Below are 13779 nucleotides of genomic sequence, written 5' to 3'. Positions count from 1 at the left end.
CTACACTGTCACATGTTTACTGGACCCGTGCCCCTCCTGGTTGGTGCTGGCCACGCAGGAGGTGACACGAGGCTGGCTCCAGGGGATCACGAATGCTTCTTTGCTGGAGGGGGTCTTCCCTGCTGCCTTGAAAGAGGCGGTGGTGAGACCTCTCCTCAAGAAGCCTTCCCTGGACCCAGCTGTTTTAGATAATTATCATCCGGTCTCCAACCTTCGCTTTGTGGCGAAGGTTGTAGAGAGTGTGGTGGCACGTCAGTTACCCCAGTACCTGGATGAAACTATCTATCTAGACCCGTTCCAGTCCGGCTTTCAGCCCGGATACAGCACGGAGACGGCTTTGGTCGCGTTGGTTGATGATCTCTGGAGGGCCAAGGATAGGGGTTGTTCCTCTGCCTTGGTCCTATTAGACCTCTCAGCGGCTTTTGATACCATCGACCATGGTATCCTGCTGCACCGGTTGGAGGGATTGGGAGTGGGAGGCACCGTTTATCGGTGGTTCTCCTCCTACCTCTCTGACCGGTCGCAGACGGTGTTGACGGGAGGGCAGAGGTCGACCCCGAAGCACCTAACTTGTGGGGTGCCGCAGGGGTCGATTCTCTCGCCTCTCCTGTTCAACATCTATATGAAGCCGCTGGGTGAGATCATCAGTGGTTTCGGTGTGAGTTACAAACTGTATGCTGATGATACTCAGCTGTACTTTTCCACACCGGGCCACCCCAACGAAGCTGTCGAAGTGCTGTCCCGGTGCCTGGAGGCCGTACGGGTCTGGATGGGGAGAAACAGGCTCAAGCTCAATCCCTCCAAGACAGAGTGGCTGTGGATGCCAGCACCCCGGTACAGTCAGCTGCAACTGCGGCTGACTGTTGGGGGCGAGTCATTGGCCCCAATGGAAAAGGTGCGCAACTTGGGTGTTCTCCTGGATGGACGGCTGTCTTTTGAAGATCATTTGATGGCCGTCTCCAGGAGAGCTTTTTACCAGGTTCGCCTGGTTCGCCAGTTGCGCCCCTTCCTTGACCGGGATGCCCTATGCACGGTCACTCATGCTCTCGTGACATCTCGCCTGGATTACTGCAATGCTCTCTACATGAGGCTTCCCTTGAGGAGCACCCGGAGGCTCCAGTTAGTCCAGAATGCGGATGGGCGGGTGATAGAGGGAGCCCCTCATGGCTCCCATGTGATACCACTCCTGCGCAGACTGCACTGGCTGCCTGTGGCCTTCTAGGTGCGCTTCAAGGTTTTGGTAAGCGCTCCATGGCTTAGGGCCGGGCTATTTACGGGACCGTCTACTGCCAACGAATGCCTCCCACCGACCTGTGCGCTCTCACAGGGAGGGACTCCTTAGGGTGCCGTCCGCCAGGCAGTGCCGAGTGGTGACACCCAGGGGAAGGGCCTTCTCTGTGGGGGCTCCCACCCTCTGGAATGAACTTCCCCCAGGACTCCGCCAACTTCCTGACCTTCGAACCTTCCGCCGCGAGCTTAAAACACATCTATTTATCTGTGCAGGACTGGACTAGAATTTTAATTTTAATTTAATTTTAATGGGGTTTATATCATTTTAACTGTAATTTTAAATTTTGGCCTTTTTAAATAAGTTTTTTAATTTAGTGTTTTACCTTGTATTATATTTGTATTTTTTACCGGCCTGTAAACCGCCCTGAGTCCTCTGGGAGATAGGACGGTATAAAAATTTGAATAAATAAATAAATAAATAAATACCATAATAAATGAGCCATTGCCAAGGGTCCAAATTTTGATCACATGACCACAAGCTGCAATGGTTGTAAATGTGAAAAATGGCCGTGTCACTTTTTATAACTTTGAACGGTCACTAAATGAACTTTTGTGAGGACTACCATGTAGAAAGGATTCAAGTAGAATATACAGATAGTCCTCAGCTTACGAACATAATTAGAAGCAGAATATCTGAGGCTAAGCAACGCGGTTGTTGTGCCTGATTTTACAAGTATCTTTACCTTGGCTGCTAAGTGAACCAATGCAGTTGTTAAGTGAATCACATAGTCATTAAGCAAATATGGCTGTTAAGTGAATCACATAGTCGTTAAGCAAACGCGTGTAAACATCTGGATGGGAAGGTTGCAAAAGATGATCTGCAAACCGTCATTAAATTCATGCTGGTTTTGCTCACAAAATTTTGATCTATTTCTAAAAAATGACTCTCCAAAAATTCCTGTAAAAAATTTCTTACTTCCTTTTTGATTTCTTCTTTTAATTTTTGAATCTGAGCTGAAGAAATTTCAGCTGAAATTTCAAAGTTTTTAATAACTTTTGGCACTATTTGCTTAAAGGCCATTTAAAAAAAAAAAAAAGGGATAGCTTAATAATAAACCAGCTCCTCAGCTAAGGCCAATTGCTGAGAGGAATGGATGAGGAGAAAAATTGCACTCTTTCCTAGAGATTTCAAGACAACGTCCCTTGGGTGCGAGATAATAGCTACAGCCTTCTGGTTCTTCACCTTCCTCTACTTGTCTGGAAGTGATGGTCAGGGGTAAAATCTACTTACCTTCCTTACTGGTTCTGTTGTGGCTCCCGCCCCCGAACCTGGCCCCATGCCCGAAAGTGCCTTAGAGCCGGGCCTGCTGCCAGAAAATGATTCGGAGCCGGGCCTGCTGCCAGAAAGTGACTTGGACAGTGAGGGGGAAGGGCCATCAGGACTTACCTCGGAAGCACCAGCCTCCCTGGATCAGCTCCAGGAGCCAGAAGCAGGCCAAGCGAAAGAGATAATGAGGCCTCCTTCTCCTGACTCTTCCCCCCCCCCAGGCCACGCCTGCAGACCCAGCTGAGAGCAATCAGGCTTGGCTCAATCCCAGGTTTTGTAGGCAGGAGAGAAGAGAACAACAGAAGCAGGGGAGGGGCAGGCCTAGGAAGTGCTGAGTCATGGAGCCACACCTCACAGGATATAAAGGCAGCAAGAGCTGGTGTGCGTCTTTGTATCAGGCAAATCCACGGATTGACTAGAGCTGAAGGTTGTGACTCACCAGTGTCTTGGCAGCCAACGAGGGCTCTTGGCAGACGCTGGCTCTTTTGCTGCCAGAGCTGATAAGGCGCTAATTCCATCGTTCAGATTCGAGGACATAACAGGTTGAACTGCAGCGTCACATGCGCCTCACATCTGCTCATGTACAAATTTCTGCGCATGCGCCTAAAAACACATTACTTCCTGGAAAGCCAGGCTTGAGCCTTGCATAATGCTACCAGTTCTCCGAACCACCAGCCAAGATTGCTATCGGATCGCGTGATCCGGTCCAAACCAGAAGCATTTCACCCCTGCTTCAGGGGATTTCCCCTAGCTTTCTACCTTGGCTGAATGTGTTCAGAAAATACTTTTCTTGTCCTGCCGCAGCAGCGGTAGAGTCCAGAAGGAAGAGAGGCCTCAAAAGAATTTCTGGCAAAGATCTGGAACATTCTGTCACCCTCTTGGCAAGCTACCTCTGTCAGAGCAAATTTTTTTCATTTATTCCTCAGGAAGATGAGAGAAAAGCTGGCTCAGGTTCTGGAGGTGACCCAACCTCACCCATTGTCTCTTGAAAAGCCTTTGGAGATTTTCACAGGGCTTTCTCGGGGCTCTGTCAGCCTAAAGGCTCATAAATGAACACATGTAGTCCTCGACTTACGACCACAATTGACCTCAACATTTATGTTGTTAAATGAGACGTTTGTTAAGTGAGTTTTGCCCCATTTTATGACCTTTCTAGCCGCAGTTGTTAAGTGAATTATTGCAGTTGTTAGGTTAGTATCATGGCCGTTAAGTGAATCTGGCTTCCCAATTGACTTTGTTTCTCAGAAGGTTACAAAAGGTGATCACATGACCCCAGGACACTGCTACCATAATAAATGAGCCATTGCCAAGGGTCCAAATTTTGATCACATGACCACAAGCTGCAATGGTTGTAAATGTGAAAAATGGCCGTGTCACTTTTTATAACTTTGAACGGTCGCTAAATGAACTTTTGTGAGGACTACCATGTAGAAAGGATTCAAGTAGAATATACAGATAGTCCTCAGCTTACGAACATAATTAGAAGCAGAATATCTGAGGCTAAGCAAGGCGGTTGTTGTGCCTGATTTTACAAGTATCTTTACCTTGGCTGCTAAGTGAACCAATGCAGTTGTTAAGTGAATCACGTAGTCATTAAGCAGATGTGGCTGCTAAGTGAATCACATAGTCGTTAAGCAAACGCATGTAAAAATCTGAATGGGAAGGTTGCAAAAGATGATCTGCAAACCGTCATTAAATTCATGCTGGTTTTGCTCACAAAATTTTGATTAAATGACCATGGAGATCCTGCAACGGTCGTAAGTGTGAAAAACGGTCATGTCACTTTTTTTCAATGATGTTGTAAATGAATAGTTGTAAGCAGTGGTGGGATTCAGCCAGTTCGCACCAATTCGGGAGAACCGGTTGTTAACTTTCTGAGCAATTCAGCAAACTAGTTGTTGGAAGAAATCATTCGGGCATAGAACTGGTTGTTAAATTACTTGAATCCCATCACTGGTTGTAAGCCGAGGACTGCTGCACATGCTCCAAATCCCTTGGCTTTGAGGTCCCCATCCTTCATCTCTCTGCTCTCCAGGCTGCAGTCCAGATTTGAAACTCAAGTTAAAGGTTCTCCAGCTTGTGTGACCTCAGCCATTTCTCACCTTGTCTGTTGGCTGTTACTCCCAACTTCTCAATTTACTCCTCAGTCGATCTGAGGCTCCGGCTTCCCCCCCCCCTTTTTTTTTCTTTTTCCTTTTTTTTTGGGCTGAGCAAAGCTTGATCACCTCCTCCTGACCCCATCATGCTGGTCTTTTCTTCAAGTGCAGGGCTCTGTTTTTGATTTGCAAAGCCCTACAATTTTTACAGAGACTTTCCCCACCTCTGAAATTGGTTTTATTTACCAAAGGCCTGGCCTCCTTCTGACCCCACTGGAGAAATCTGCAGCCTGGTCAAACCATCTTTGCAAGAGAACAGCTGTCCTTCTTGAAGTGGCCTCTGGGTCAGATGATGTTCTGGCAAGGAATCAGCATGGAGAAGGCTCTTCATCTACTTGTGGAAGCTCCCTGCGGGATTAAAAGCCTAAGAGTCTAATTGAGGATTGGGAGAAATCTATTCTGGAAGAATAGAATAGCAGAGTTGGCGGGGGGGGCTTGGAGATCTTCTAGTCCCCCCCATCAAAAAAGCACAACAAAGAATGTTCTTTCTGCGCCAACTCAGGAAGCTCAAACTGCCCAAGGAGCTGCTGATTCAGTTCTACAGAGGAATTATTGAGTCTGTCATTTGCACCTCTATAACTGTCTGGTTTGGTTCTGCAACCCAACAAGAAAGACACAAACTTCAGAGGATAATTAGAACTGCAGAAAAAATAACTGCTACCAACATGCCTTCCATTGAGGACCTGTATACTGCACGAATCAAGAAGAGGGCCGTGAAAATATTTACAGATCCCTCCCATCCAGGACATAAACTGTTTCAACTCCTACCCTCAAAATGATGCTATAGAGCACTGCACACCAGAACAACTAGACACAAGAATAGTTTTTTCCCGAAGGCCATCACTCTGCTAAACAAATAATTCCCTCAACACTGTCAGACTATTTACTAAATCTGCACTACTATTAATCTTCTCATCATTTCCATCACCAATCTCTTTCCACTTATGACTGTATGACTGTAACTTTGTTGCTGGCAATCTTTATGATTTATATTGATATATTGACCATCAATTGTATTGTAAATGTTGTACCTTGATGAACGTATCTTTTCTTTTATGTACACTGAGAGCATATGCACCAAGACAAATTCCTTGTGTGTCCAATCACACTTGGCCAATAAAAGATTCTATTCTATTCTCTATTCTAAACCAATGGATTATCAAACAAATCAAGCCAGCGTTCTTACTCCAGGCACAAATGACCAGGCTCAAATTATCCTCCTTTGGAGAGATTATACAAAGACTGAACTCTCTAGAGAACTCTCTAGATAGTCCTTGACTTATGACCATAATAGGGACCAGAATTTCCATCATAAGTCATTGTAATGTAAAGGGAATCAGGGAAGGAAAGGCCCCCTTAAGTGAGCTTGTCAAATTACAAAGAAATAAGTGATTTTTGAGAAATGGAGCTGTTCTCCCCCCCCCAACCCCCCCCCCAACCCTGGGATTTCAAAGAGGGTCATTTCAAACTGGACAATTATCCTGTGGTCCTTCTTCCACCCTTTTTGTTTTCTGTGCTTCTTCGGCACTCTTTTTCTGTCCCTCTGCTGATCAAAGATGACCTTACAGGTCCTGCCTCGAGGCTATCATTTTTAATTGCTCTACCCCCTACAAGCTCCCTCCTCATCTAATAGCAGCCCAGCAAGATGGGTAGTAAATTACTCTCTTTCCCTATTGCTGTTTGGTAGTTTATAGAGGGGCTCAGCTCCCAAGTGATGGAATTTGATCGGTATCTACAGTTGGAGTGTATTTGCCTGTGCGCTCATATGTATGTGGCAGGCAGACAAGAGGACAGAACAACAGAGTTGGAAGGGATCTGGAGATCTCCTAGTCCAGGGGTCTGCAACCTTAAACACTCAAAGAGGCATCTGGACCTGTTTCCCACAGAAAAGAAAACACCGGGAGCCACAAAACCCTTTCCGTGCCTGACTACTTCATGAGCGGCCAAAACAACGAGCATATGTAGTTGAATTAAACATTCTGTTTTCTTCTGAAACTTTCCTTGGATTTATCCATGGTTGGCCTACCAAGGGTTGAAAAGCTCAATAAATCGCATGCTGGCAAGTGTCGCACATTGGTGGTTGTGACGCATATTTTGAGTGACAGGGAGCCGCAGCGGAGGGGTGAAAGGGCCACATGCGGCTCCAGAGCTGCAGGTTGCTGACTCCTGTTCTAGTCCAAACCACTGTTCAGGCAGGAAATCCTATACCATTGCAGCCTTTGTCTGAACTATACACTGTTCTTTATTTACATCCAGAGGCCTTGGTTTTTAGATAAAAATTGTCCTATTATTCAGTAGAGGGATTCTTTGCTTTCTTTTTTTTCTTTTTTCTTTCTTTCTTTCTTTCTTTTTGATCATAAGACAAAAGTTAGACCACCTCCATGTTTCCAGTGTCTTTTTCCCCACTTAGAACTGAACCCAGATGGATATTTCTTCCAACAACAGAAAAGAGAGAGGAGGTGGAAAAAGGAAAACCAAAGTATTCCACTCATAGATCTTAACAACTATTAGCTGGGATTGTGATGATGATTCTCCATCTCACCAGAGGATTGAATTTAGCTGAGTCAACTGATCCATCTTGGAGTTTGGGAATTGATGGAAAATGGTAGTTTGGCCTAGTGCTTAAGGCACCTGGCCCTTTTTTTGATAATTCCATTTTTATTGTACGCAATTTCATTTTCGTAAGTCGCCTGCAGGAAATCATTTCAAGTGGTGATTTGTGCATAGGAGGCCAGGAAATAAGGAGAATGAAAAAGAGAAAGGTGCTGCTCTAACCATTCTACCACGTAGCCCTCCCACCCTCTGTGCTGTTAATTCCTCCTTGGACAATTTGTATAGGTTGTCCTTGATTTACAACCACAATTGAGCCCAAACTTTCTGGTGCTAAGCAAGACAGTGAATAGAATAGAATAGAATAGAATAGAATAGAATAGAATAGAATAGAATAGAATAGAATAGAATAGAATTTTATTGGCCAAGTGTGATTGGACACACAAGGAATTTGTCTTGGTGCATATGCTCTCAGTGTACATAAAAGAAAAGATACGTTCATCAAGGTACAACATTTACAACACAAATGATGGTCAATATATCAATATAAATCATAAGTGAGTTTTGCCCCGTTTTATGGCCTTTCTTGCCACAGCTGTAAAGTGAATCACTGCAGTTCGGTTAGTAACATGGGTTGTTAAGTGAATCTGGCTTCCCCATTGACTTTGCTTGTTAGAAGGTCGCAAAACGGGATCACGTGACCCCGGGACACTGCAGTCATCCTAAATACATGTTAGTTCTCAAGTGTCCAAATTTTGCTCGTGTGATTATGGGGATGTTGCAACCATCATAAGTGTGAAAAACAGACATAAGTCACTTTTTCAGCGCCCCTGTAACTTCAAATAGTGACTAGACGAATTGTTTTAAGTTGAGGGCCACCTGTAATATGGGAGGTTGAAGAAGGACATTGCCTTGAGAAAGCCTCAGCAGTGAGCTGGTCCCTTTGTCATCTTTTATATGAACTGGAAAAAAATGCTATTTTGAATATCTTGGGTGTTTGTTCTTTTTCAAAACCATAGGTAAAAGAAGATTAAAAATATCTTGCTGGGAAAAAACACAGATTCATTTTGATGCAATCTTCGTTTTTTGTCCAAAGCAGTCAGCATCAGTTGCTTGCTCCTTTCCCACAACCCGTGTCACTAGCAAATCTCCAGGGCGGCATTGTGGTTCCATAAAATATGAGGTGTCCCTAACCACTTAAGCGCGCAGGAGGGACCAAACCAACTGCAAAATCCTGGGGGGAGATTTTAACTTGGTTTGTCCCTTGCAACCTTACTTTCACTTGAGACTAGGGGTCTCCCAACTGTCTCAATTTTAAGACTTATGGACTTCAACTTCTAGAATTCCCCAGCCAGCCTTGCAAGGTGATTGTTAAGTGAACCATGCCTGATTTTATGGACTTTTGAGCCATGGCTGTTAAGTGAATCCTTAGTCGTTAAATGAATCTGGCTTCCCCCATTGACTTTGCTTGTCAGAAGTCAGCTGGGAAAGTCACATATAGCGATCAAATGAACATGGGATATTTGAAACACAAGCGCCCGAATTTTGATCACGTGACCCTGGAAATGCTGTAACACCGTAAGTGCGAGTCATAAGTCACTTTTTTTCAGCATAGATGTAACTTTAAATGGTTGCTGTATAAGTGGTTGTAAATCAAGGATTATTCTTTTTAAAAAGCCTTTGCAATTGTGTCCTCACCACTGTCCCAGTAGCTTTTACTTAGAGCTGCCAATAAAGTTCATTTATTAACAGGAACAAGTGCCAAGGTTACTAAATACTTTCTGTTGCCATTAGAGAAACTTTTTTCTTTTTTTGGCAAAGCATAAGAGGTTCTTGTTATCGTGTACAAGCTTCAGCACAGGCTATTTCTCTGGTGCCTTGACCCAGACATGGAACCAGTGCAGGTTTCTTTAAACTCTTCCTTCTGATTTGAAATCTGCTGCTCGCTGCAATAGCTTGCAAAACCTTGATTCCAACTGGTGCTTTCCAGATGTGACACGCAGCTGTGGGGCGGAGCAGGGTAAAAGCTGTGGGACACAAAGGCGGGGAAAGGGGGGGCGACTACAAACCTTATTCTCTTTACAGATAGTCCTCAGCTTACAACCACCTGTCTAGTTGCAGTTCAAAGTTACAACAGCCCTGGAGGAAGTGACGTTTTTCACACTAATGACCATTGCGGTAAACTTATGGTCGTGAGATTAAAATTTAGATGCTTGGCATCTGACTCATATTTATGACGATTGCAGTATCCCGGGGTCAAATGATCCCCTTTTGCGACCTTCTGACAAGCAAAGACAATGGTGAGCCAGATTCACTTAACAACCATGTTACTAACTTAAACATTGCAGTGATCCACTTAACAACTGTGGGAAGAAAATGGCACAAAATTCACCTAACAATGACCTTGCTTAACCACAGAAGTTCTGGGCTCAATTGTGGCCATAGGTCGAAGACTGAAATGCACCCTTGGCCAGTAAAGTGTGTATTTGCAAAGAGGACATGGTTCTGTATTTTTGAACCTGGTCCAAATTCTTCCATGTTCTAAGCCCTTGACAAGAAGTTGTATAAAGATAATCCTCAAAATACAACCCCAGTTGTAGTCAGAATTTCCTTTGTTAAGCAAGGAGAAGTGTGCAGCAGCTGCCAAAAAAGCCAACACAGTTCTGGGCTGCATAAACAGAGGGATAGAATCAAGAACATGTGAAGTGTTAATACCACTTTATAATGCCTTGGTAAGGCCACACTTGGAATATTGCATCCAGTTTTGGTCGCCACGATGTAAAAAAGATGCTGAGACTCTAGAAAGAGTGCAGAGAAGAGCAACAAAGATGATTAGGGGACTGGAGGCTAAAACATATGAAGAACGGTTGCAGGAACTCAGTATGTCTAGTTTAATGAAAAGAAGGACTAGGGGAGACATGATAGCAGTGTTCCAATATCTCAGGGGTTGCCACAAAGAAGAGGGAGTCAAGCTATTCTCCAAAGCACCTGAGGGTAGAACAAGAAGCAATGGGTGGAAACTAATCAAGGAGAGAAGCAACTTAGAACTAAGGAGAAATTTCCTGAAAGTTAGAGCAATTAATCAGTGGAACAACTTGCCTGCAGAAGTTGAGAATGCTCCAACACTGGAAATTTTTAAGAAAATGTTGGATAACCATCTGTCTGAGATGGTGTAGGGTTTCCTGCCTGGGCAGGGGGTTGGACTAGAAGACCTCCAAGGTCCCTTCCAACTCTGTTATTATTATTATTAAATAAGGCTGTTAAGTGAGTTATTCCCAGTTTTATGGCCTGAAGACAGTCCTTGCAGTTTATTAAGGGTATCACATAGTCATTAAGCAAATCTGGCTTCTCATTGACTTGCCTGTTAGAAGCCGCCTGGGAAGATCACAAATAGTAATCATGTGACCCAGCGATGGGTTGCTACTGGTTTGCCCCGGATTGGGCGAACCAATAGTGGCAGTGGTGGGAGGCTCCGCCCACCTATCCAGACCTACCCAGATGCATGAGCGTGCGCATGAGGGTGCACACGCCCACAAGCGAGCCGATAGCAACAGGATTTGAAACCCACCACTGATGTGACCCCAGGACACTGAAATTTTTGCAGTGTCCAAATTTTGATCATGTGACCTTAGAGATAGTAGGCTCTCATAAGTGTGAGGATGGATTGTAACTCATTTTTTTTCCCCCACTGCCAATTGTAACTTCAAACAGTCATTAAATGAATGATTGTATGTTGACAGCTACTGAACCTCCATAAAATACTTATTTCTTACATTGGTATTTTAAATGGAAAGTAGGTTCGGAGGCCTGCAGGGTGCATAGAGGAGATAGGAAAAATCAAAATACCCAGCCAGTACTTTCAGGAGATTTATTTTGATGATTAAGAAGTTGGGGGCATTTTAAAAACTGAAACAGGTATGCAAAAGGTTTCTTATCTCTTTATTTCCCATGATCTGAGTTAAAGGTAAAGAGGCCGCTCATTGCGTAACTAAAGTTTTGCCTTTTCCTCTGAAGCAGTGATATATATATATCTTCGGCTGGTGTTTACAGCTTCGTGCTTCTCTATTAAACCAAGCCCCCCCCCAAACAGAACACCCCCCCCGCGCCTCACAGCACAAAAAAAACCCCATCCAATCAGAGCACAAGCTCCCACCCAATCAGTTCAAACCCCACTAGCAGTTAAAAGGAAGAAAGAGCTGCAGTCACACATTGCTCCCAGAAGCACGAAGCTGAAGCCTGAAGATGACGAATGAGACTTCGTCGAAACATCGCCAAGACACTTCCAATTTTACGCGGGAGAAAACCCGAATAAATATATATATATAAATAAACTGGACTTCTGCAGGCCCAGATGTGGTAATCTCACATCTGGGAATTCTTTGGAGGTCCCAAGAAGGAGAGGCAAAAATAGAGGCTTAGGCAGCCACTTCTGTCCTCAATGTTTCCTATATTTCCTATTTTTTCTTTCTGACTCTCCCATTGCCGAGTGCCGATTCCTCCAGAAACATGTCCAGAAAAATAGCTGCTTAAAGAGCTGGCTGTAAGCCAAAAGGAGAGTATATCCGGGAATTCAAGAGAATCAAATGAATCAAATGATAGATCCAAAGCTCTTTTCATTTATTTGATCATGAATCTTCAACAATACTTTTCATTTTATGGCCAAAAAGAAAATATATAAAAAAATGTTATTTGGAAATGATAGTTGGAAGGGATCTTGGAAGTCTTTTAATTCAACCAAGCAGGAGACCCTGTATGATTTCAGACAAATGGCTGTCCGATTTCTTCTTAAAAACTTGCACAATTGGAGCATTCACAACTTTTGGAGGCAGGTAGTTCCACCATTGATTATTCTCACTGTTAGGAAATTTCTCCTTAGTTCTTAGATGGGTTCTCTCCTTGATCAGTTTCCACCTGTTGCTTCTTGTTCTGCCTTCAGGTACTTTGGAGAATAGGTTAAACCCTCGTCTTTGTAGGAGCCCCTCAAATATTGGAACACTGTTATCATTTATTTATTTATTTTTATTTTATTTATTTATTTTGTCACACAGTATATATAAGCATAAGCATGAAATAACTAAATGATATATAAGCATATATATAAGTATGAGTATGTAATAACTATATTAATTGGATATAACGAAAGGGAACAATAGGATAGGAACGGTAGGCACTCTTGTGCTCTTATGCATGCCCCTTACAGACCTCTTAGGAATGGGGTGAGGTCAATGGTAGATAGTTTTTGGTTGAAGCTTTGGGGATTTTGGGAAGAGACCACAGAGTCAGGTAATTCTAGAATACAGCTCGCCTGTTTGGAACCCTCACCACATCTCTGACATCAATACAATTGAACGTGTCCAGAAATATTTTACAAGAAGAGTTCTCCAGTCCTCTGAAAACAACAAAATACCTTATACCACTAGATTTGAAATCCTAGGCTTAGAAAACTTGGAACTCCGTCACCTTCGACAAGACCTAAGTTTAACTCACAGAATCATCTATTGTAATGTCCTTCCTGTTAAAGACTACTTCAGCTTCAATTGCAATAATACTAGAGCAACCAATAGATTTAAACTTAATGTCAACCGCTTTAATCTAGATTGCAGAAAATATGACTTTTGTAAAAGAATCATCAGTGCTTGGAATACTTTACCTGACTCTGTGGTCTCTTCCCATAATCCTAAAAGCTTTAACCAAAAACTCTCTACTATTGACCTCACCCCATTCCTAAGAGGACCATAAGGCATAAGAATAAACGTGCACCGCTCCTGTCCTATTGTTTTTTCTTTTCTTCTTCCTATATACATATATGCTTATACCTCGTTATATTTACTCATATATTTGTTTATATATTATATAATCTTTTTGTATGATACCTACATATATTGTTATGACAAAATAAATAAATAAATAAATAAATAAATAAATAAGTGTATTCCAATCATTAACAACTCTGTTACTGAAGTCATATTTTCTGCAATCAAGATTGGAGCGGTTAACATTAAGCTTAAATCTATTGTGTGTTTGTGTATTGTTGCAATTGAAGCTGAAATAGTCTTCGACAGGAAGGACATTGTAATAGATGATTCTATGAATCATGTTACTCCAATCCTTCTTTTCATTAAACTAGAAATACATAGACATATTAAGACATACCCAATTCCTGCAATTGTTCTTCATATGTTTTAACCTCTACTCCCCTAATCATCTTTGCTGCTCTTCTCTGCACTCTTTCCAGAGTCTCGACATCTTTCTTATATTGTGGTGATCAGAACTGGATGCAGTTTTCCAAGTGTGGTCTTATCAAGGCATTATAGGGTGGTATTAACACTTCACATGATTTTATCTCTAGATTGCATTGACCTTTTTTGGGGCTGCAAATTGCCCACCCCTTTTAATTTCTCTTGCCTTCCTGTTTTTGATAGGTTTTCAGTGCAGAAATGATTAATATTCAATTAATGTGGCACTGAAGTATTGTTTGGCAATGGCTCATGGGTTTCTGGTTGCCAGTTTGAGAAA

Source organism: Ahaetulla prasina, chromosome 4 (genome assembly GCF_028640845.1).
Source record: "Ahaetulla prasina isolate Xishuangbanna chromosome 4, ASM2864084v1, whole genome shotgun sequence".
Classification (NCBI taxonomy): domain Eukaryota; kingdom Metazoa; phylum Chordata; class Lepidosauria; order Squamata; family Colubridae; genus Ahaetulla; species Ahaetulla prasina.
This window is presented reverse-complemented; position numbering follows the sequence as displayed.